At 43.3% G+C, this 26128-nt stretch overlaps 1 protein-coding gene and 1 long non-coding RNA gene across 4 annotated transcripts in view; one reads left to right on the plus strand and one right to left on the minus strand.

Moving 5' to 3' along the window:
• Positions 1 to 26128, minus strand: part of CARMIL1 (capping protein regulator and myosin 1 linker 1) — a 302688-nt gene that overhangs the window by 246743 nt on the left and 29817 nt on the right. The window lies entirely within an intron of this gene.
• LOC122697523 overlaps positions 1 to 26128 on the plus strand; it is a 160789-nt gene that overhangs the window by 57005 nt on the left and 77656 nt on the right. The gene's annotated exons all lie outside the window — the stretch shown is intronic.

Consider the following 26128-nt stretch of genomic DNA (forward strand, 5'->3'; position numbering starts at 1 on the left):
TAAGTAGCTTTAAAACCAAAGGACCCCCCAAAGCAAGTCTACCCACCTGGGTTAGTTGAGAAGAGATTCAGAGACTCAATCAAATTTCCAATTTAATACTATTCAGAAAATGGTCTCTGACTATGGCAAGACTAGATAATAAATTTTAAAATATAAGTAATAAATTTATAAGGAAGGGAAAGTAATAAGGAATTAAACAAAAAATGAAGTTGAGAGTTTCCTTAAGTCTGACAAGAACACAGGCTAAATGGACATGACGTTGGAAACTTGGAAAGTGGGAAAGGAGCATCTACAGCCAATTCTTTCTTAATAACATCATCATGATGACTTTCACCATTTACTGATCATGTGCCAGTGAATGACTGTGTTAAGAGTATTTATGCCATACCTCATTAATCCTTATAAAAACCCCAATGGCAGCGGTTACTGAGGTTTAACAAGGCTGAGTAACACGCAAAAGGTGGCACAGAGCAGGGCTGGGACTCAAACACCAAAGCCTTTCCATGCCCTTAATTACTGCCCTCCATCTACACCACATTCCTGCATCTGGCCACCCACTTGTCAGCCAGAGACAGACCTGACTCTGCAGAGAACAGAAACTTCCCTTTGGTGGCTTTACCAGCACTGGACACCATGGTCCCAAAGTCCACCAATCTGCCTATGGCCATGCTGCTAGGACTTGCTGATCTGTTTAAGGAAGAACATCTGAAAGATTTCTACTACCTAAATATCCACCACACCAGGAGGAGTAATGAAATCTAGAGAGACTCCACGATAGGAATCAAAGTAAGCCCAGAAAAGCAGCAGGCAGGTTACACAAAAGAGAAACGGTCTCCTGCCCCAGTGTTACATGAAGAGAATAACCTCCTGGCAGGGAAGAGTCCATAAATCCCAGTGAAGGGAAGCAGAGGGAGATGGATGTGGGGAAAACCGAACTCCACCTTCATATACTAGTGAGAAGCCAGCCAGGCATCGAGAGCAGCCAGCAGTCAGACTCACATGACTTCCCAAGAGGGTTCAAACAGCTAAGGATGGGAAAACATTTTCCGCTCCCAGGCCAAGCTTAAGAGATCCTGGGTGTGTGCAAAGTGGAGGTGGCAGGACTCCCCTGTTTATCACAGGAGCAACCTCATTTTCACCTCCAGGTTGTTGTGATGGTTTTATTTTTATATTGGTGGGGGAACAAACAGGACCTTGGGTAGGAAAAAAATCACAGAAAGGAAATTCTGCAGTTTTTCATTCCTGGAATATATAAATTCCACTAAAACTACTGCACCCACTAGGGACCCTCTATGGGAGGAGTAAAGCTGGTGGAGACACAAACTCTAAAACAATGGAATCACCCTTTAATGAAGAATCTGCCTGCAATGTGGGAAACCTGGGTTCGATCCCTAGGTTGGGAAGATCCCCTGGAGAAGAGACTCACAACACACTCCAATATTCTTGTCTGGAGAATCCCATGGATAGAGGAGCCTGGCAGGCTACAGTCCATGGAGTCACAAAGAATCAGACATGACTGAGCAACTAACACTTTCACAGTGCTAATTCCTTTCATTTTGAGTAACTTTCAAAAGACAAATATAGCACAACCAAAGAATAAATAAGATTTAAGTGTGAAATCCTTTCACAACAGAACAACTCATTCATCAAAATGGTTGTTATGGGCCAATCAATGGCCCACTTATTGGAAAAGTGCTAAATACAAAGATTTTCTCAGAATAAAATTCTCTGAACTGGTCTTATAAAGTAAGTGCAATGATTTATATCTGCTCATAGGTAATGACATAATGGCAAACCTATTACCAAAAGTATAGACTCTAAGAAAAGCAGTCAAGAAATAGAAAAAAGAGCCACCTTTTTACAGTAAAACTAGTATACAAAGGCAGAACTACAAGGACGATCAAGGGACTACACCAGCCCCTATTATCATCCTATGCATAAAGAATAAAAGACGGTGATCTGACAAGTAACATATTCAAGATCGAGTCTCCCAGGGGACAAAAGTCCTGGGGACAGAACACAGCAGCGCAGTCATAGCCAGTGGAGCACCCTCCTGTCACACTGAACATTACTGAGTATTTATAACTATAATTACCTTCTTTATGCACGAAGACCTTGTGATTAAAGAAATGGTTATATATATATATATATATATACTTTTTTTTTTAACCGGGTCAAAATATTAGTCACCAAATGAAAGCTTTCAAAAGCTCTTCACTACATCATCATGTCCACTTGTGGCAAACAACACTCTTTGTCACAAGAACATTTTCTAGTATTTTATTTCATCGTGGAACAAAAGGATCATTCACTGGATGGTCCTCATTCAGTTCACTTGAAGAGCCTCTGACCCGTCTCTACCACGATCACCCCTCACACTTGTGGTTTCTCTACAGCACCTCTCAGAGAACAACTCCACGCAGTTCAAATGTCAATGATGCTATTGTGAGCATGGAATCTCTTAGAGGATACTGGCTATTTATACCATTGTGTGATTAGACAATTGACTTGACATTCAGTTTTTTAGAGCTGGTCCAGATCTCAGTTTCTTTCCAGCTTCCTTAAAATAGAGGTGAGATCGTCATGGTCAGAAGGAATGTGCCCAATTTCTATATTACAAATGAAGAAACAGAAATGTAAAAAATAAAGACCCTTAGCTCATAAATGTTATTTGGGCTTTAGATATCTCTGGAGAAATGAGATCGAGTGCAAATATATTGGAGCAAATACTGGACACTGACTCATCAATATTTGAATTCTGAACAGATATATGGTTGACTCACAGCAAGTCATTCATTAACTCAGAAATAGAGATGCATAACAAGGAAGTAGAGAAATGTATTTGAATATCTCTACATTTTTTTTAAAGGCACAAATCATGATAAGCATTTGCCTCTTTAAATTTTGTAACACCATAATCCAACACAATGACTACCCTCTACAAAGAAGCACTTCACTTATCAGAGCATACAGTTTATTTAAACATGATATTTATTATTATCTAGACATTGTCTTTCAGAAGGCAACTGATCCAAGACTTCAGATCTATTAGTGAAAGAAGAGAATTTTAAAATGCAATTCTGAATGACTCCTGAGTCTGAGGAAGATACAGATATTAAAGTTTACACCTATACATTGTTCCCCAAAAGGTGCATCTAAAACAGGAATAGAATATAAATCCTTTATAAAAATAGAAATAGTGAAAGAAATAAATAGTATAATAAAAGAAATAAATCCTTTTTGGAACATAGCTGGACATAACTTGACAAACACTAAAATAGATGGTCTGTTGACTGCTTTTTTTTTTACTCTTAATAAAAGCTAATAATACTAGATGGAAAATATAAATAATAATCAATAGAACTTAAGTATAGGTGCTTTCATGAGTGATTTACATACATTAACTCATTTATCCTAACAAGTCTTAGGAGATAAATATTGTACTATCGCCAATCCCACTTCACAGATGACAGAGCTGAGGCAGACAGGCTAGGTGACTTATCCAATGCCACACCGCATGGAGCTGGTACAGCAGGGGTCTGAACCCAGGCCACCTGGGACTACAGTCCACACGGCTCACCATCATGTTTTATTTGCTCGCAGACTAGAGGGAAGGAGAAGCTATGTCTGGAAAGGCTTCCTAGAAAACACACACACAGGAGCTCAGTCCTGAAGCATGAAGTGGAGGAAATGGGGAGAGGGAGGCATTCCGGGCATAGAGTGGTGTAACCTAGGGGCGTGGAAGCAAGAAACCTCTTCCCGTCCATAGAGCAAGTAGTTCCTAAAGCTGGGACGAAGGATGCACACAACAGGGGCAGGAGACTTGGCTAGAAAGGGAAGTGGGGGCCAGAAAACAGTACCTGAAAGCTATGGGCGGGGAGGGGGCTAAGTGAAGGGTTTTTCCTCCTGGGAACATGGAGGATGTGTAGAAGGTGGGGCGAACCAGGAAGAAAGGAGGCTAGTTGAGAAGTAATTCAGAAGAAAAGTGATAAGGAGCTAACAGAGGTGGCAGGAATGGTCAAGAGACCAGTAATCATAGCAACACGACAACATGATGATCCGCCAGGAATAATTTAGACATGCACAGTCTTCATGTAAAAGATGAGCAGATCTTTCATGTGCACTGTGTTTAGTCCCTCAGTAAAGTCTGATTCTGTGACCCCATGAACTGTAGTCCACCAGGCTCCTCTGTCCATGGGATTCTCCAGGCAAGAATACTGGAGTGGGTTGCCATTTCCTCCTCCAGGGGATCTTCCCAACCCAGGGATCGAACCCAGGTCTCCCACATTGCAGGCGGATTCTTTACCATCTGAGCCATCAGGGAAGCCCAAGAATATTGGAGTAGGTAACTTATCCCTTCTGCAGGGGATCTTCCCGATCCAGGAATCAAACAGGGGTCTCCTGCATTGCAGGCGGATTCCTTACCAGCTGAGCTACCAGGGAAAACTCTGATTACCTGCAGGTGATATGGAAACCTAGCGATCATGAACAGAAACACAGATGTCACCAGAAGGCGAGGGAAAGAGCATTTCACATGAATCCACAGAGCACGGCTTCAGCCCCCACGCTGTCACCCCACAGAGGGCCGACTGTGACAGCTCATGTGGCCGCTCGCTGCTCGGTTCTCTGTAACCAGGCTAGAAATGAGCCATTCATCTCTGTCTTATTGAGTCTCTGCCCACCACTTCTCAGCTGGAGACATATCAGAATCAGTAAAAATGCTTCATCCTACTTCCCTCCTTTATTACTTTCAACAAGTGTTTACAAGTCTAACAGTTTCTGAAAAATCACAAAGATTAAAAATAAGAGCACAACCGTCCTCTCAGAAAATACATCTTTTTAACAGACATTATATCAAAATGGAAATTGCCTAATGACACTGTCCAGAACATGGACCATCCTGAGACTGCATATTATTTTCGTAATTTAACACATCCTTATCACTGAAAGCCACGAACCTGGAGTTATTACACATTCCTTATAACAAAATCAAATCAATACAATGGCATGCTTTCCAAGATTTCCGAGGATTAATGCCCACCCACAGAGCGGGCCTGAGTAATAATAGAAGAACCAGAACCACAAGTTGCAAGGCAAACTGCAATTTAAAAAAACACACAAACACACATTGAGACCATGGCATATGGTTCACAGAGACAAGCCTCCCTATACTTCATCAGATAAAAACAGCAGCAGCCCACACATGATGGTGAAATGAATATGAAAGACAGGAAAGCTGAGTTTACCTTCCAGACCAGCCCTGACTTGCACGACATCAGGAAGTCTCCTAACCCATGCGGGACTCCCGTTTGCCTCGTTTGTAAAGATGGGATACTTACAGGTGTTGGTGTTCTTTATTTTAAACCCACAGTCAAATAAGTCTGGCAATTACTGTGCACTAATCCCCCTCTGGAAGAGACACGAAGTTCATCCAATATAAAAGGCTCTAGCAAGTGCTGCCATCCAGAAACCTCTTTCTTTAAACTTGCTGGACCAAATAAAGTTCTATTCACTTAATATTTTGGAACGTAGGCATTCCAAGAGACAGACTGTAGCAACCAGCAGGGAGGGCTTCCCAGGTGGCGCAGTGGTAAAGAACCTGCCTGTCAATGCGTAGGCACAGGAGACGTGGGTTTGATCCCTGGGTTGGGAAGATCCCCTGGAGAAGAAAATGGCCATCCACTCCAGTATTCTTGCCTGGGAAATCCCATGGACAGAGGAGATTGGCAGAGACTACAGTTCATAGAGTTGTTGCAAAAAAGTCACACACGACTGAGTGTCTAAGTAACAACCCAGCAGGAAGCGGGGTCTTTCTACAAAGCTCTGCTTTCCTGGGTGGGAACATGAGCCTCCACTATTCAGAAGGGCTGCCTCCATGTAGCAGGATCAGGACACAGGCAGCTGAAGGGGTACCAAACAGTCTGTCTGTCTCTCTCCCCCTCTCCAGGGCAGTATTTCCAAAGACCCCAGTTAGGACTCTCGCTTGGGTCTTATATCTGCCTCTGGACTAATCACTGTGGTCGAGGGACGGGGGCATAGGAAGCAGTAGGCGTGAAAGCAGAGGACAACCACGCAACAAATATTTGCAAACAAATGGAGAAACTGAGAAAGGGCTGCTGGGCTACGCAGACAGAAACAGTAGGTTGTCAGTTCAACAGCTACCTGGGCTTTTATGATTGACTGAAACTTTTAGCACTGAAACTCCTAGCAACAAAGGTGAAAGGCAAACAGCATTATTTTTAATTAATTGACTTTAAAAGGAAGCGGGTAAGTTTTTTAAATGAGAAAGTTTTTTTCCTGGCACTAAAAGCTAAAAGCAATTTAGCCTAGAACCCATGCATCAAAGATATTCACGAGACCTTAATGAAGCACAGAACAGGAAAGTGGACTGACTATTCTTCTAACCAAACACATGGACATGTCCTTCACATGCAGTTTCTCATAGCAACTTTTGCTAAAATTCAAAGACAAACATTAAAAATTAAAGTGGTGAAGGCATTTCTTCAGGGAGGGTCCAGCCAGGCAGCTTTCTAGAAATCTAACCACAAAGAGGACTCAACTCTGACTACCTGGGGGCCAGGCTGGTGGGTCCTGCCAAGCAGAGACACAAAGCATAATGAGTAAAGACCATGGGGTCAGATGGACAATCAATGCTGTCGGCTTCTGGCCTCCATGGAGTACCCTTGGAAAGGGGTTGAAGGATTTTAAGGGGGAAACGATACACTTGGATCTGCATTTCAGAAAACCACAGGGGCAACTGTGCAGACAAAGGATCAGAGTGAGGCCGTGGGGCTGGGAGTTAAGAGGCTGTTGAAGTTTTCCTGGAGAGCTGGCGATGACAGCCTGAGCTATAATTTAATGGGACTCAGTACCCGCAAAATCTCTAGAGCCTCGACAGGTCAGCCGCACCTGTGAGGCATCTGGGACAGTGACGGTGCTCCAGGGCCAAGGATTCCTGCCCCAGAGAATATTGTAGAAGGTTATCCCCACTCCCCGTCCACTAATGAGGTCCTTGCACAAGCAGAGAACATGTGAATTTTGCAGTTTTTTATGAAAATAAACAGAAAAAGAATGGTTCTGCCAGCAAGGGGCTGGAGGAGGCCTGGGATGAACTGGTCTCAGAGCCTGCGTAGCGGCAAGGTTTCATTCCTCAGGGTCCTCATGGGCAGAGGAGTAAGCTGCCTGCCTCCTCCCAGGAAGCTGGCTGCTTCTTGTTGAAGACTGATTTCCCGTAGAAACAATGTTCCCATCAAACAACCTTCTTGTACAATTTATCTTGATAAGCATGATTCACTGCCACAAAACTTTTAGCAAAACTGTATCACAACAAGTTCTCTTCTCTCTCCCCAATTAAAGGGGTTAAAAAAAAGAAAAGAAAACCTTGAAATACAAACTGTAACTTAAGAGGCTCAGCAAAATGAAAAGGCTGATCAGCCAGCCTTGATTTTGCTAAGTCTATAAAGGAGCATCCAAGCCAGTCCTTCAAAATGGCCAAGAGCCAGCATTGCTGAGAAGTGCCTCACCTAAGGCAGCAGGTAGACTGTGGCCTAGGCCATTCCAGGTCCCAACCTGACCTGTGTTCTAAAACCACCAAGGATTTTCTGACTTGTTTACAACTAACCAGGTCTCCCTCCAGTCCTGCCATACTGTACTCACATGACCACACTTTGGTGGAATGTAAACCTGACATGTCCCCTTCTTCTAAGGCCCCTCAAAAGCTTCTGGAAAGCCCTGCATGAGCTAATCCCAAACTACTCGCTGTTCATTAAATTCTTTCCCCATTTGTTGCTACTGGGCTAACTCTTAGCCTTCAAGGCTCAACTCAGGCATCAGCTTCCCAGGAGAGCATCCTTCTAGTTCTGAGCGAAGCCAAGGGCCAGTCTGTCACCCACAGCCCTGGGGGCACACCTCTCACCACGTGAGCCTGAGATTATCTGTTCAAGTCTGCATGTTCCTTCTCTCTTGCTTTTCTTCTCACCCCTGGTAGCAGCACATGGTCCAACACATCACAGGTAGTCCACTGGTGTCAGCTGAATCAAAGTCTCTTCTCCAACCTCCCTCTCTACATCTGACCTTCAATGTCCTGACCTAAAACTGTATATCTTGGTGCGCACAAATGGGTTATTTTAACCACAAATCCCCAATGCTGAAGGGACCACAAGCTCCTCACAAATTCACCATTAAAACAACTCATGTCAAAGAATGGCTGCTTGATTATTAAGGTTAATTAATTAATATTAAAGAACTAATGCCCAGACTCAAAATTGAAACTTTCCAAATACCTTCATACACACTGAACAGTCTGAACAACTTTAGGGTAAAAATATCCCTTCTCTTCTCACTGCTTTTCTCAACATTATCCTTCAAAACATACACAGGCAACAAGAACCGCTAAGATATCATCAATATCTTTGAAAAGTCCTATCCTGAAACAAGAAGGGATTGTACTTAGATATGACTAAAGAGTTGATCAGATCTCTTGTTCAACTTCTCCAAAGGATCCCTTATGTGCTCCATTTAAACACATGCTTCCTCTTACTTGTATCTTGATCTGAACACGAGTGATGCCTCTTAGATAAGAGCACCCTTCATCCTGTGCTTTTGCAAGGATAACAGATTTTAAAACACATCACGTCCTGAAAACTTAGGATAAGGGTCAGGGAACTCAGATGTACATGGAAGCCTTGTAAAAGAGCAAAAGAGGCTAGATGGAAAATCAGCATTGAGGACAATGATAAATGGCTGCCAACACTGGATTTGAGGGCACCTTGAGGACTGAGGCAAACTGGAGAGAGACTGGTCTTAGCTGGAAGGACTCAGTCACCAGCTCTTCTGATCCATGTCAGGCACAGACATGGGCCTGATTCCAAGGTCTAAGTTCTGAAGAGCAGATGGAATCGACATGTGTCAGACCAAAACCTCCCAATCTGTAAATAGTGGTGACCAATTTCATTTTTTTTAAACTCTGGGTACTCAAAGCACAGCAGAACAGGCTGCAGCCCACTAGCTGGTGACATCTGCTTTCAGTCTAAGCTACCCGTTGTCATTTTCAATGGCCCACTGATTCTTATAAACTTCAGTCTTCTCCAACGTGACAGAAAGATCTTTTGTGACTGGAAATACATATGACCTGCCTAAGACTCGCACCAGTTGTTGGGCCCAACACCCAATGTCCCAGGCTCCAGAACAGCTGGTTTAAAACATCCATGTTAATCAACAGGAGTTGTGTGCAGCTCACCATTCCGGGAGAGTTTCCCCCACATTTCAGCTGAATTACTTCAACTAGTTTCTACCAGGAGCCAGGGGAGAGGTGAAGGCAAATGGAATCCTTAAGGAACTGTTTCAAAGACCCAGAGAAAACAAAATAAGTCTGGGAGAGAAAGAGATAATGACCCCAAGTTCATACAGTGGAACTTGAGAGAGAAAGGGTGAGGAGGCTATGATAGCTGAACTCAGAGACATGGAACTGCCACAGAAAAGGAACAAGTCCTTCCAGTTCTAGAGGGAAGAAAAGGTAAATAAGCATGCACACAAGAATGACAGAAATGCCATCAAAACAGAAAGGAGGATTTTTATGAAAGGCTCAGAGAAGCTCCTGGTCTGTAGCTGCTTTAACATAAAGATTCACAGGACTATCTAGAAACCTCCCAGATCTGTCTTTAAGGACCAAGCCTGACGCTGAGCATCTAAAGAATCCTTTCTGTTCTGTGAGGTGCCTGCCAGTGAAACCCAATGTCAATGCCTTGCCGTGGCTCAGTCTTCTTTAAAGCACCTCCTTAGTCCTTTATCTGTTTTGGACACCCCTGGTTTACCTTGAACAAACACTCTGTGAGCCCCACTGCCTCACTCTGTTCTCACAACTACTCTGCCCCCATGAGCTTGGCACAGAAAATCCATTTTAAACTTGGATTTAAACAGAAATTTTCTTTATTCGTTCACTTCCTCATTCACAAATGGAGAAATCTCACCTACCTCACAGTGTGGATTAGAAGAAATAACAATCAATGGTTCCAACATAAATGATGCCCAAATGTTCTTTTCTCTCCCCAGCCCCACAGTCTCCCAACCTCAGCCCCAACATTGCTTTTTTTTTTCCAATTCTTTTTGCATTGAAGTATAGTTTATTTACAAGGCTGTATTAATTCCTGCTATCCAGCAAAGTGATTCAGTTATATGTATATATATATTTTAAAAATATTTTTCCATTATGGTTTATCATAGGATATTGAATATAATTTTCTGCACTATACAGAGGACCTTATTTATCCAAGTCTGTATACAAAAACTTACCTCTGCTTATCCCTTCCCCCTTCATCTCTAACACTTTGTAGTTTATGACCCTAAATGTCAAAAGTACAAAATTCTGAAATATTGACCATACCAAATAGAAGCTGGAAGATATACACAACTTATAAATCTCAATTTCCTCTTCTTACTCATCAATATAAATTTGCTCAGTGACAGATTAGCTCAAGAACTGTCAATTCCAAGAATTTAGATGCAAAGACACAATATAAAGCATACAGTAGCCCACATCAACAACCAGTGATGATTTTTATTGCCGCCTGTTATACTAGTTGCCAGGAATTTTTTTCAAAAATCTTGGATGTTTGCTTTAAATATAGTAATAAAAGAAAATATGACCGGCTGTTGAAGCCCATATGCTACTCCTTTTCAGAACTACAAAATGCTCATTCAGAGTTGGTTTGTACACAGCAAAGAGCAGCCAGAGGGGAGCCAGAGAACTCAATGAAAACTCAACTGTTTAGAAAACTAGTAAACAGAAAATTGGGGCTGTGCTTCTCTGGTTTCTTCTCATTTTAAGTCCTGGATGCAAATCAAGTTGATCCTTGAATTTTCTTTTCTTTTTTTTTTTTGATCCTTGAATTTTCATTACAGTTTCACTGAAGACTCAAATAGAACCTCTGGTTTATGATTTCTGTGCTACAAATCTCAGCTTCATCTATAGTGAATTCTCAGAAGCTTTAGGCACAGATGACCGCTCTGTGCTGCTGGAAATTATCACCATTCTCCTGGTTCTCCTCTCTTGTCACTGGCTGTTCTTCCTATCCCTTTGCTGGCTCCATGCTCCTCTGAATGTTACGTTACCTCCTGGCTTGGGCATTCACCACTTTTCTCTTCCTTTCTTCCTACACGGGATCATGCCTGTTCCAATGACTTCAGACACTCCCTGGGACACAGGCAAATTTCCAAATGTCTTTCTTGAGATAAAACCTTTCCTGGGCTATACACTCACACTGCCACCAAAGCTTGCCTTCACTTGAACATTTCAAAGGCATGGCAAACTCATAGTGTTCTGACATTAGGCCCTTTTCCACCCCCACTAGTCTCCCTTATCACTGTAAGTAAGGTCCCCATCTATCCAGTTTCTCACACTCACTGATTCTTCTTTTCTCCCCCTCAGCTCTCATATGCAAGTCCTTTCACTTCTACATTCCAAACACATCCCCAAATCTGTCTTCCTCTGGCCACCTCCTCACAGCCATCCTGAGACCCGTGGTTCTCACTTTCCTGTGCATCAGACCATATGGAGGCCTTGTTAAGACACAGACTGCTGGGTCCCCCACCAGAGTTTCTGATCCAGCAAGTGTGTGATAAGGCTGAGATTCTGTATTACTAATAAGTTCCCAGGTGATTCTGCTGCTGATCCTGAGAACACCTCTGAGAACCATCGCCCCACACCAGTCATTATCTCTCCCCTCCCCACCCAGGAACACCTGAATTACTGGTTGTCCCACCATCCTGCCTCCCTCGCATCTGTTGTCTACTTACGAAGGCTCAGTAACCATTTAAAACATATCAGATTGTGTTAGCTGAAAATCAAATCCAAACTCCTTAGTTACCACAGTGTATGTGGTCCAGTATGTGGTCCAGCATGGCTTCTCTAGCTTCAGTGTTTGTTTGAAAGTGCAAGTGTTCGTCACTCAGTCATGTCTGACTCATTGTGACCCCATGGACTGTAGCCCACCAGGCTCCTCTGTCCATGGAATTCTCCAGAGAAGTGGATTACCGGAGTGGATTACCATGTCCTTCTCCAGGAGATCTTCCAGACCCAGGAATCAAACCTGGGTTTCCTGCACTGAAGGCAGATTCTTTACTGTTTGAGCCACCCCAGGGCCTTTGCACATTCTGTTGACTCTGCCCAGAAGCCCCTCCCGTCACTCTTCTCTTGACTGTTCTCTCTTTACATACAGGGATTACCTTAAATGTTACCACCTCAAAAATGTCTTGTCTAGCTACCTTACATAACCCCTCACCCCACTCCAAATTCCCTGTCACTATACCTTTATGACAGTTTTTAGCTTTGCCACAATTAGTGTGTACATATATATATATCACACACAAATAAGTATGTTTGTCTGCCTCACTGCCTAGACAGCTAGTCAAGCCATAGCTGTCATATCTGCTATATACTCAGCACAGTACCTGGTATGCATATAATACATACCAAATAAATTTCTATTGGATAGATCGATAAATGAATAAGTAACAAACCTTACAACAAGAGAAGGCAATGACTTCAAATTTCTGACATAATCAAACCACTTTCCAGATTATTTGATTCAGTCTCTTTAAGACAAATTATCTTCCCAACAAGTCAAAACAATACCATATGAGAACCATGGGGTGGGGGGTTGAGGGGGAGGAATACAGCTGAACACAAATCATTTCCATGAAAACAGACCCATGGCAGAACCCTAAAATCTGGAAGTAGACTGTCTTTTCCAGTACATTTTTTTTCCTTTAAGATAGCTAAATGTCAGCCTTCACAGCAGATGCCACTTTTACAAATACTTACAGATTAAACAGCTCATAGCATATGACAATATGTCAACACCCTTTCAAAGAATATATATTCCTGCCTCATATAATGGGAAATATTCAAGTTTCAACTAATTCTCCACTACGTGGATGATGGAAACCTCATCTCAGGGCACAGTTCAGGGAATTGGTCTCCATAGATACTAGGTAATAAACCAGGCAAATGATCACAAAGCTCAAAGGAACCTGGACCCCTAACCTCTCAAATAGTGTCTGCTCAATCTCTGATCCCTGATAGAAGGCCTACTCCATGCTTGTTCATACAGCAAAAATTTTTGAGGAAGAAGTCAAATAATACATTAAGGGCATACATAGCAGTATTCTGCATCCCAATGCCACTGATATATTCCCCCTAAAAAGAAACTCTGTTATCACATTTCTGCTTATAACCCTCCGACAGCTCCCAGAGGACTTTGGGAAAAACTCTGCATTCCTCAGTGTGGCACGTGAGCCCTTTCTGACCTGATTTCCCAGCTGCTGTTTCCAGCTACATCTCACCACTCCCCGGATCTTCCTCTTGTGATTCTGTAACGACACTAGTTCCCCTTGGATCATTTCCTTGCCCAGCCCTCTACTGGTCATCTCCTCCTAATCTGACTAATTCTAGCTCTTCCTCAGCACTTAGTGTGGTGTCCCAAATGTGGGCCACGTGCCACTCTCTAGGCTTCTCACCTCTGCTCTTCCTGGACTCCATGAAAACTGTTCATTTACTTGACTTCTCCCTTCTCCTTGGGCTTCCCTGATAGCTCAGTTGGTAAAGAATCCCCCGGCAATGCAGGAGACCCTGGTTCGACTCCTGGGTCGGGAAGATCCACTGGAGAAGGGATAGGCTACCCACTCTAATATTCTTGGGCTTCCCTTGTGGCTCAGCTGGTAAAGAATCTGCCTGCAATGCAAGATACCTGGGTTTGATCCCTGAGTTGGGAAGATCCCCTGAAGAAGGGAAAGGCTACCCACTTCAGTATTCTGGCCTGGAGAATTCCATGGACTGTATTGTCCATGCAGTCGCAAAGAGTCGGACACAACTGAGTGACTTTCGCACTTTCCCTTCTCCTTGACTACACTGTGACATCCCTGAGGATCCAATCCGGGCCATGTTATTTTCCCATCCCAGCACCGAACACAGAGCCAGACACAAGCACGGTTCAAAAGACAGGAACAATAGACAACAGGCAGAAGCAACCGAACAACCATCAGTGGATGAATGGACAAAGAAAATGGGGTATATTCACACCATGGGATATGATTCAGCCTTAAAATTGAAGATAATCCTGTTATACACAACAACATGGATGGACCTTAAGGACCTTATGCTGAAGGAAATAAGCCAGGCTCCAGGCTTACTGAGTCCATTTATGTGAGGAATCTTAAGTAGTCAAACTCTTAGAAAGTAGAATGGTGACTGCCAGGAACAGAGGGGACAGGGAAAAGGAAGTTGCTATTCAGTGGGTACAAAGCTTCAGTTTTGCAGGGCGAGAAAGTTCTCAAGATCCGTTGCAAAGCAGTGGGCACAGACCTAACATTGCTATACTATACACTTGTACACTATGTACTATAAAATGCTACAGATGACGGGGCTTCCCTGGTGTTTCCTTGATCAGGCCAAGCACACGTCCACCTCAGGGCCTCCTTCACATCCCCAGCTGGAATGCCTCTACTACAGAGTTCTCTACTGACTGTCCTCAAGTTCCCAACCACCACCGTCCCTAAAGCAGCACACTCTCACCTCGGGGTCCCCTTCTCCTCCTCCTCCTTATTACTACCAGATGTTTTATCACGTGCTGATCTACCTAAGCACTCACTGCCCATCTCCCCCCTAGAATGCAGGGCTCAGAGACTTGTTTTGCTTGCTGCTGTACTCCCAACACCTGGAAAGTCCTTGGCTTACAGTAAACACTGACATGTTTGTTAAATACGTGAAGAGCGAGACACATCCAGCCCTATGCGGTATGAGAAACCGTGACACTTCACACTCCTAGGATAGCTGTGCCACGCGTAAGCATCCTGAGAAAGTGAGCAGCAACTTCCCAACACCAGAAACTCACCTCTTGTTTTCTTCTGACCAGTGGGTTTACTAAGACAGCTTTGCTCTGAGAGCCCCTCTACCAATAGGGGGCCCCCAGAATGTATTGAATTGTGAGGCATGACCCTCATCAGCATAATTAGCACCTTGCATTAAGGCTGCTACACTGCTGGTCAGGGTATACCCAGCTCTGTAAGTAACAACAGGAGAGCGTCCCTCCCCACAGGCGACCCAAGTCTCCTCCACACTCCCCAGTCTGGGGTCTGCTACCCTCTGCAGCAGCTCCAGACAGCAGAAGTAATCCCTACTGACCAGCTCTTTGGCGGGACGTTATACTCGGTAAACTTTCACAATCCATGACTAGTTAGAGGATTATCTGAGCCAGGCACTCCTGAACTGACTTGGGATGCCAGGCAGATACTCATGGCTTTTCTCTTTTCTCTGTGCCTCTTTTCCTTCCACCATGATGATTAATTCCTACAACTGATCACTACCCTTCTATCTTTCTATTCTGAGCTAGAAAAACAAAGTTCCCTAGGTCCTGAGCCATCTTTTAACCTCTTGTAACTTGATCATTTATATGTGAAAACAATAGCTGACCGGGGCGGGGAATGAAACAAACAAGCAAATAAGCAAACTGTACTTTGCACAAAAGCAGGGATGTGAAGATGAATACAACAGTCCCCATCGCCAACAGTGTACACTCTGGTGACTATCCATAAAATGAGCTGTCCCAAAAACTGGAAAAAATAACCAGGATCTACTTCCATGGTTTTCAAAAATCTTTCCAACAATTAACAAATTCCTCAAGGTCACCTTCAACTAAGACAAACAACCAAGCTTCAGGAATACTGTTTAGTTCACATTCTTCTACCCATTCCTTCTCTGTCTAACTCAGAATATATTTTTTCTACCAACACTTTTCCAAATGTTGATCCAGATCCACAAAGTAGACATTCCTTCTAATCCTATCCATCTACAGATTGCTATTTCTGTTTCTATCTGTTGGAATTGAAGAGCTACCTAGCCAGCAGGCTACAGTGAGAGACAACTTCCAAACCAAGTTGGAATTACTTGGAATATTTGCAAAACACCAAAGGGAGAGGGGATAAGAGTGCTCCGGCGGGGGGAATGAATCCCACCATTACTCCTCTCTCTCTCCCCAAGTCTCCTCCCTCAGTAGCATGGACCACGAGTCATCACGTTGCCTTTGGAGCTGAATGGAGCAATCCAGCCAAAGAGATGGGGCACTGAACCAGGTGGAACGGTGACCTATTAAAAGACGAGATCCTAGCTTTGCACTTAGCAGAGAGAGGAACTACCTGAATTTTGATAAGAAGGGGCAGAGAGATGTCAAAACTGGGTTCACGTGACAGCAGTAAGTTATCAGAACTTCACAGAAAGTCCGCTCCTTAGAGGGCGTCAGCCTAAGACTACCACTCAGGTAATTCCTGTCCAAATCCAGCTGGATCAAGGAATTTCCCACTACAGTATAGAGGTAGCATTTTTTCAAATCATTATAATGGAGAGACTGTGTTAATAAAGGTTACTAGAAAAAATAAATAAATAAAGGTTACTAGATGGTGAAAAACAGGAGATTCTGGTGGCCAAGCAACTCAGAGGGAGTGCCTCGATGGGCTGAGGAAGAAGTTAAAATAAGGCTGAGTGCAGCTTCACCGTACTTCTGGCATTTTCCTGTGCAGCTTTTAGGGAGAATAAGACAACTTTCTCTCTGTTCTCAGCTGATAACTTACATGGAAAGGTTTCCACAACTAGAAGTGATGGCGACACTCACTTCTCACGTGTTTACTAAGGTCCACAGGCCGCACGGTGTGCTGAGTGCTGTGGGTTGCAACAGCTCCACCTTTGGGGTGTCCACAGTCGAGGGGTCAACCCACCTCACCAGGGAACTCCCTTCCCACGTGAGGCTAGGCAGCGGTGCTACTAACCAATGCCAACACCTCTGTGTTGAAAAAACAGTGGCCCTTGAACAAAATGTGAGTTATAGGAAGTAGAAAATCTACATCTAACATACAGTCGGCCTCCTTATACACTGTGCAGCCCCTCCACCTCCTTGGGTTCAACAGCCCCAGATGTGTGATACTGTGGTATTCACTACTGGAAAGAGCACATGCTATAACCATGTAAGTGGATCCCAGGTGGCACAGTAGTAAAGAATCCTCCTGCCAATGCAAGAGACTCAGGAGATGCGAGAGACGTGGGTTCAATTCCTGGCTCGGGAAGATCCCCTGGAGTAGGAAGTGGCAACCCACTCCAGTATTCTTGCCTGGAGAATCCCCATGGACAGAGGAGCCAGGCGGGCTACAGTCCATGGGGTCACAAAGAGTCAGATATGACTGAGCACACACACATAAGTAGATCCATGCTGCTCAAGCCTGTGCTGCTGAAGAGTCAACTGCAGTTACTTTCCTGGAGGAGAAACGGTCATCAGCCCAGCACTGACCCGAGGTCGGCGTTGCCGGTGAACACTGAAGCCAGCTTGGGGAAAGCCCCGCTGCTGCTCAAGCTTCCCCAGGCCATCAGACACATCTCACAACTTCACCGGCCAAACCTGAAAACCACTCTTCATCTGCTTCCTGCTTTCTCCTCCTAAGTGTCCTCGCTGCTCTGGGATACATTCTGACCCAGAAATCAAGTGTGAGTACTTCAACAGACAACAATATGCAAATCCCATAGCAGGAGAGAATGCTGAAAATGATATGCAGCATTCACCAACCTGCACACACATTTATGTCACCTGAACAGTGTGTGTGCATGTGCGTGTTTAATCCAGAGCACTTTAACAATTATCCTATTTATTCCTTTGCATCAAAACACTGATTTCTTTACAACTGAAAGAAATGAAAGGCTTAAAACAGTATTAAATACTTAAATTTCTTTTCCTGAATAATATCTAAATGTAACATAACATGTAGGTTGTGTTCTGTTGATTCCATTATCTTCATTTTTGGAAGGCTTCTTTGTTCTTTTATTTGGAAAATCACTTTAACCTCTCCTGTTTACATAAAGTGCCCAGGCTGGAACATTCCTGAGGTTTACAGTAACAGGGTGACGAGTTTACCATTAATTTATTCATTCATTCAAGTGTCATGTTCCCCGGAACCTTCTTGGTTTCACTGAGGCTGAATCACACCCTCCTTAAGCTTCTCAAACATTCGGTGTGGCCTCTACCAGAGCTCTGATCTCACCTCCAGAGCTCCTAGATCGCCTGACCCTCCATAGGTCTGGTAACAAATTGAGTACAAATGTCTTTTTTCTTGCTTTGCCACACAGCCTCCTAAATTCCTGCAACCCAGTAGGTGGGCGCTAGATAAAGAGGGGAACACTGTCAATGACCATTTCTATTGACCAGTGACTCTATTATATGCAACCAGGTGCTGTAAATCCTCCCCTCAATGGGTAATTCTAACTGCTGCCATTCTGGACATTTCCGTAAAAGACAGGGAGAGGCCAGGTAACTAGTGTGTGTAGAACGGGGAGTGTACCTGTCCGGGGGTAGGGGAGACAGAACTGCATAGCACAGGAAGGTCTAGGTTACGGTTCCTCCCATTCCTAAGAGTCTGAGAAAGAAGCCGATCACACCCCTCCCACCTGCGCTCCAGAGAAGCTGAGAGAGCTTCTGCTGCATCTCCATGGCTTCACCAAGAATATAACAACCTTGTGGGGTGCAGGGGCAGGGGGGGTGCGGGTGGTGGGAGAAATGTTATCTTAAATGTCTGACCAGCCCACAGGGAGAGACTGTTGACTGCAACGCTTTGCTTCCTTTTTATTTCTGCACAAGACCTAGTCAAAGCACACCATTTGTTGGGAGGATAAAACAGGTTATGATACGCAAAAAAGTTTAGAAACAGCTCCCAGCAGATGGTCAGCACTTGATGTCTGTTAGCTATTAATATCATTTTCTGTTTAGTTGGGACAAAGATAAATCATGACATTTCAGTGCCAGTTTTATTCTCCTGATCCTCTGACGTGTCCACCGTGTCATTATTCAGTCACACGAGCAAACGAACAGACCTGAGGAATCATAATACTCAAACAAAACAAAAGGGCACCCTTGGGACTTGCCTAGCAGTCCAATGATTAAGACTCTGCGCTTTCAAGGCAGGGGGCACATGTTCAATCCTTGGTAGGGAAACTAAAATCCCACATGCCATGTGGCAAAAAAAAAAAAAAAAAGAAAAAAAAATTTTTTTTTTTTTTTTAATTTTTTTAAGGCACTCACCCTCCCCTGCAAGTTTAGGGCAATGGCTTTGCTAATGTAGATGCCACAAATAAAGGAGGTACTGCTTCCTCTAAACCCCACAGAAACCATCCAGTGGTGCTCACCCCTCCTCTAAAACCTCTAAAACCTGCCTCTAATCGTGGAGAGGAGTTGGCAAGAAATGCTCCCATTTCACCAAATTGAAGTGCTTTTTCTCTTTAGCAGCAATGCTACAAGCATAGTAGAAATAACACCATATTCCGGGTTCATTTTGGGACTGGCAAAACAGGCAAAATTGCCTGTTTTCATTGATTAGACCTTGATAATTAATCTCCTTTGACTAGTGTTTGAATATAACATGTGCAGGTGGCTTTGTTGATAGATATGCCAGGCAAGCAGGAATTAACTAACCCACTCAGGGAGTCATAATTGTTTTTGTTTTTTTTTTAAGAGGTGAGTACATGTAAAGAATATTTCCCAAATCTGCAGCAATGTTATTCCACAAAACATTTTATCTAGTTTATTAGATAAGTTTTATCTAGTTTATTAGATAAATTAGAAGTTTGGGATTAACATAGACGCACTCCTATATATATAAAACAAACAAACAATGAGAGCCTGCTATTTAGCAAGGGAACTATATTCAGTACTTTATAATAACCTATAATGGAAAAGAATCTGAAAAAGAATATATATACACACATACATGTGCGTAACTGAATCAATTTGCTTTACCCGTGAAACTAACACAATATTGTAAATTAACTATACTTAAGTTTAAAAAAAAGATTTTTTTTTTTTGAGATTCCTACTTTTCAGGAAGTAAGCCCCTCCTTAGAAAATCTAATAAATCATGGGTCCCAGAAAAATGAATACAGATGAAGTTGGCATGCATATTCCAGCAAGACTAGGAAAGTTAGTCTGATAAACACAGGATAAGCTTTGTGTGCATCTCCTCTCCTGAAAGAGTCACCATCCTCCATTAATTAGCTGCTATAAGACTTATATACTCCCTGCCTTTTAAGGAAATCTAACTGTTTGAAATTAGCAGAACTTTCAGTGTCAGATGGCACAGTTTTGAAGCAGGCATGCCACTAAATAAAACCTTACCCGAATTGTTACATTAATTTTTTTAAGTGTGAAGTATAAAAAGTCATTTCATTACTCACAAACATCCACAGAAATCAGAACAAGAAGTGGGCTGAGCGATGCCCAACACAGGCTGCGAAGTGGAGGATTCCTCTGATGAATAAATTGGAATGATTCACAATTAGTCTAATTAGTTTACTCAACACGTAACCTCAGGCTTCTGCAGTGCTAGCGCAGGACCCTTAAAAAGGAGTCTACATTCTTAGCTGTTTCCAACACAGCAACTCTTTCCCATGTGACTTACCTTCCAGTGTCTACATTAAGTGGCCTAATTTGTGAGTAAAGAGCTAATAATGGATGTCAACATGTCCAGCCTCAGACAAACAAAAAAATTTTCAGATTTTGCTGTTTACTGAGTAAGGTTTTACTAAATAATGGGATGTATCCAGATCCTACTTCAGGTCAAAAGAAAAAGTACTCCTACTTTCCCTGTTGGGCATCCTCATAAACCTGGGTGAGCAATAGCCTTCAGGAGGCAGGACTGGGTTTTCTAGGTCATTAAGACCAGGCTGACATCCAGGCCCTTCAGGGTGCTGCCCACTTAACTGACCTCCCATGTGCTACCGGGGCAGCAGGAACACCTCTCCCAGATAGTATCACTCCTCCTGGGTGGCAGCCTCCTAAACACTGCCTCAGGCTTCACCCTCAACAGGGAACTGTAGCCCAAGGGGTTGTTTTACGCAACGGGGACCCCAAAGAAGGTCTTGCTTAGGCAATTCAGGCCACCCACCCCTCCTTGAGCTGGAGGACTTGAGGCATGGGGTGGAAGAAAGGGGACAAGAAAAGGTGAGGTGCCTTCCACAAACGCTTCTCACCTCTTGCAATAGGATTTGTGGGAAACAGTTCAGAAAGGATTTTAAAAAGGATCGGGTGGAGAGGGAGGTGGGAGGGGGGATCGGGATGGGGAATACATGTAAATCCATGGCTGATTCATGTCAATGTATGGCAAAAAAAACCCACTACAATATTGTAAAGTAATTAGCCTCCAACTAATAAAAATAAATGGAAAAAAAACAAAAGCAAATTGTGCTAGCCTGGAGCTCAGTTTATCAGGCTCCCCAAAGAGGAGAAAAGAACACCAAAATCTGAAGAGGATTTTCTCAAGGTCACTTCAAGGCCTGATCATCAAGGTCACACAGAGTCTTCCCTTTTCCTTACTCTCTGCATCTATCCAGTAGCCCCGATCAGCTGGTTCTGTCCCCAGAAGGTCTTTCACATCTCCCCATCCCCTCCTTTCCGATTCCATTGCGGATGCTCCAGTCTCGGACCACCCAGATGGCTGTCAAACTGGTGCCCTGCTGCTCCCCTCCGACCCACTGTGTACACAGCTGCCGTAGCAGTCTCCCAGGCAGACCCTTCCCCTGCCCCACACCCCCTCAGCTCCTCAGCTCAGACAGAACAAATTAGAGACTGCCTGGCCTGACACGTGCCACACCCAGTCCTGCCTATAGATGTTTGAGCAAGAGGGAGCTAATAACAGAAGCAAAACCAATGTGCTTCCTGGCTTCTCTCTCTTTCCCTCTCTTTCTCTCGTGCCCTCTCTCTCCCTCCCTTTCTCTTTCTTTTTTAATATAAGTTAATATTTATTTCCTCACTGCTTCCAGAAAGAATGAGATGACTTAAAATGCAGATCTTAAACATTTTTAACTAAAACAAGATTAAGAAGATAAGGAGGAAAAGACGGATGAAATTTAGGAGCTCTATAAGAGAAGCTTTTAGTACAGCGTGAACAAAACTTAGTCTTCCAGGATGAAGAATATGAAAACAATATCATGAGTTATGGTTGTCATTCTCTAATCAAAGAGAGCAAACAGATATTAAAAAAAAAAAAAAAACCTTCCTAACTCAACTGTGACAGAAACAATTCTCAAAATATACCTTACAGAAGAAATAAAATGATCAGGGTCCTCAGTGACAGTTTTTACTTTGCAAATTACAGAAACAGTCCTCAAGCCGCTCCCTTCTGCTCAATTTCCTGATTAAAAACTAAGGGCCTTCTGATAAATCTTGCTTCTAGAAAAACCACCCTAGGACAACAGGACCACATCTCCAGGCACACTGACTTTAAGTAGCAATTCAATAGTTGTGCCACAGTGAGGATTTAACAATTAGCCCTTTGGCACATGAACCATCTTTTTCAGAATCATTAAGACAAATAAAAACTGAGACCCTCTCGGGCCCTGGGGAGACAGCAGTGCTCCAGCTGTCCATCAAGCTGGAGAACCGCAAGGATGGTGTTTCCTGACAAACACAAACAGCCTGAGTTGTGCTTGTCAGGGCTCACTATAGACGCCACACAATGCTCTTCCTGGCAGCCACAGCTCCCTATAGGATTTTTAACCTGGTTTAGGGCAATCATTTCACTAATTAATTAAGGCTACTTTCAGTTCTACCTTCTGAATTGTAACAAACATTTCTCAGCTTGTGTCAAGAAACATTCTGCAATTTACTATCACCCACAAACCTCATCAGCACCAGATTCACTACTAATAATGAGACTGAAGACTTTCAGCTATGACCAAGGCTGAACATTAGCCTTCTTTTTCTTTCCAAAAAAAGGAACAAATATAGAGCGGACTCACAGTGTTTCTTAAACATTATGTGCACATAATCACTTAGACTGCGGGCACCAGTTCTGTAGATCTGAGAGGGGCCAGGATTCTATAGTTCTAACAAACTCCCAGGTAATGCCAAAGACACTGGTCCATGGACCACAATTTGAGTAGGAAGGGACTAGATAGAATCTGCTTTTATCTAAGTTTATTGTATCTAATTCTGAGTGAGCACAGAGAAGAGAAAAACTAAGCTTAGAAAATTAATGCATCAGATCCTAGCAATCCCTAGTTCATGGAAAGACGTACCTTCCTATGTATGACAAAGGTGTGAAGCAAAGCCTGCATTTTGTCAGAGAACAAGATTTCCTGCACGCATGCTAAGTTGCTTCAGTCATGTCTGACTCTTTGCAACCCCATGGACTGTAGCCCGCCAGGCTCCTCTGTCCATGGGATTCTCCAGGCAAGAATACTGGAGTGGGTTGCCATGCCCTTCTCCAGGGGATCTTCCTGACCCAGAAATTAAATCCATATCTCATGTCTCCCACATCGGCAGGCAGGTACCACCAAATCATATGCCTTCAAGGAAACACACACACCAAAAAAAAAAAAGAAGCTGGACAGAAAGAAGGCAGGAAGTGGTACTTCTCAGGAAAGCTGTGGAGAGCCAGGGCCCCAGTGTGGCACCCTCCAGCACAGAGCAGGTACGTGGGGAGGCCTTAGGTTGACAGTGGCGGGGGCAACAGTATACCAGCTGCTATTTCTGCAAGTGGAATGTTCGTAACTGTAGAGTACCCATCATTCTCAAACAGTGAGCAATGGACACAAGAAGGATCAAGGCCAAGGCTAGAATTGATGTGTGGGAGAAAACCTCACCACACCACGGGATTCCTAGAATTAGATAGGGTAGACTGGAAAATTTTCCTTCAGGCAGGGGAAATGAGCACTGTCCTTATAATCTGAGATATATGGCCTCGTCCACATTCCTCCCTGACTTCTGCAAATGTGGGAGGCCGGCTACTCCCTGGCTTCAGTTTCCTCATCTGAACAATGGAGAAGATAAGAGAATCCACATCGAACATTTACTGAGCAGTTTCAACTGCTTACTTTATAGAATACAGGCATATGCTGCTGCTACTAAGTCACTTCAGTCGTGTCCGACTCTGTGTGACCCCATAGAGGCAGCCCACCAGGCCCCACTGTCCCTGGGATTCTCCAGGCAAGAACACTGGAGTGGGTTGCCATTTCCTTCTCCAATAGGAAACCTTTAATACATGGGAGCTTCTATCATTTTTCTTTTTTCTCCATTCAACAAGGGAACGGCACACACAGTCTCTGAAGCACCAACCCCTCTAGAACATCCTATGACTCAGTGATTGTTTTCAGTCCCCTCTAAGGCTTTGCTGCTATTTCTCTGACTCTAAAGCAAATCAACTCATAAGCAAAACCTTAAATATGTAGTCAAATCTAAGCATCAGAAAACTAAGTTATGTCGGCACATTTGTATACACTACAGCCATCTCTATCATAGCCAGGTCTTACAATAAAGCCAAGTATATGCTCTACTGCTGATAAATATCTGTAAGGAAAATGAAGATTCCATTAAGAAAACAGATATATCAGCATGGATATACAGAGACATTGACAGAGAGGAGTAGCAAAAATGGGCTTGACTATAATTAAAATATATATATATATATATATACACACACACACACACATTAAAGAAAAATAAGCTAGCTGTAAAATTGGGCAGAAAAAGACCTGTCAAACAGTTTAGACTTCCTCTACAATTCTTTTTGTTTGAAGTATAGTTGATTTACAAGGCTGTGTTAGCTTGAGGTGTACAGCAAATTGATTGTTATACATATGTTCTTTTTCAGATTCTTTTCCATTATAGGTTATTATAAGACATTGAATATGTCCTGTGCTCCAGAGCAGGGCCTTGTTTACTTCTATATATATAGTAGTGTGAATCCTCAAGGATTCTTTATTTCTTTTACCTAGAATATTTCTCCCAACATTCCAGTGTGTGAATCACTATAATTAGAAAAAGACCAACTAAGAAGAAAACATAGAATAGCTGAACACATAATTTAAAAATCTCATTGGACTCAATAATAATGTATCATCTTTTCCACGTCTTGTTATGCTGGGGCTCACTTTAGCGAAATTCATTCTGTGCTTTACATTCTTTGGTTTTTCATGCTCATTCCGAGGAGTGAAAGAAATCATTGCAAGGTAAGAAATCAGAAGGACTTGGCCAACCTGCAGATAAGCGAGCCCTAAAGCATATTTATTTGAAAGTTCAAGGCATCTTTCTTTTAAATATACTACTTCTGGTTTCTCCCAAACAACCTTAAAAAACAAACAAAAAAAAAACTGTTAAAAAAACTGTTTTCCCTGGGTAACGACCTAAAAGCCTTAGAAATGTTAGCACTGGTGGTGAACACAAGCAGGTCTTTGTCCTCAACTCTCTGCTCAACTGCTAACTCATTTCCTGGTCCAGGAGCCCAGCCCCTCATCCCCAAGCTACACCGCTCATCCTGCCTTTTCGATTCTAAACACCATGCATCCAGATGGGTCTCAGCCAAGAACCCTCACCCCAGCCTCCTTCTATCCATTATCTCTCTCTGCAGCCTTGGAGATCCAAGAGCACACTGATACTAAAAATACAAAATGATTAAAGAAGTAACTTGACCAAGGAAAGAAAAGTCCCAGGGAAACAAGCTAGGCCACCCAAACTGGGCCTGTGGGCAAGCGGGACATGGGGGCCAGAAACTCCTGTCCTGGGAGGAAGGCCATCCCCCAGGTGGGCCACAGGCGGCACAGAAGGGTGGGAGGAGAGAAGGACCCCTCTCTCTCCCTCTGAGCAAATATTCAGGTCACTCCTTTTGTAAATTTAAGGACAGTGTGTTTCCTCTCCTATTAATCATCCCCACACTTAGGAAAATAACTCCGTTCATGAAGAGAAAAAGAAAAATTATTTTCCAACTGAAAATACAGGAGGCAAGCCCAGCTCACACACACAGTCTTTTGCAGGGTTCTCACAGATCCAATTTGAGAGGAGGGTTTCTTTGAGATCCTCACAGACCGTGCTTCACTGAAGGAAACAGGAGCAATTAAATGAAAGCTCTTGGCAACTCAGAACAGGAAACAAGGATTTCTTCTCCTCCCCACTCATTCCCCTCCTTGGACTTTTTTTTTTTTTAAACGGAGTCATGCAAAGGAAATTTCAGGCACTGGCACAAACAGAGGTGGGACATAACAGAATTCTGCCAGCCGTTTCCTCAAATAATGCAAATCTCCTTACCACCTGGCAACACTTCAAACAACTGT

Source organism: Cervus elaphus, chromosome 7, assembly GCF_910594005.1.
Source record: "Cervus elaphus chromosome 7, mCerEla1.1, whole genome shotgun sequence".
Lineage (NCBI taxonomy): Eukaryota > Metazoa > Chordata > Mammalia > Artiodactyla > Cervidae > Cervus > Cervus elaphus.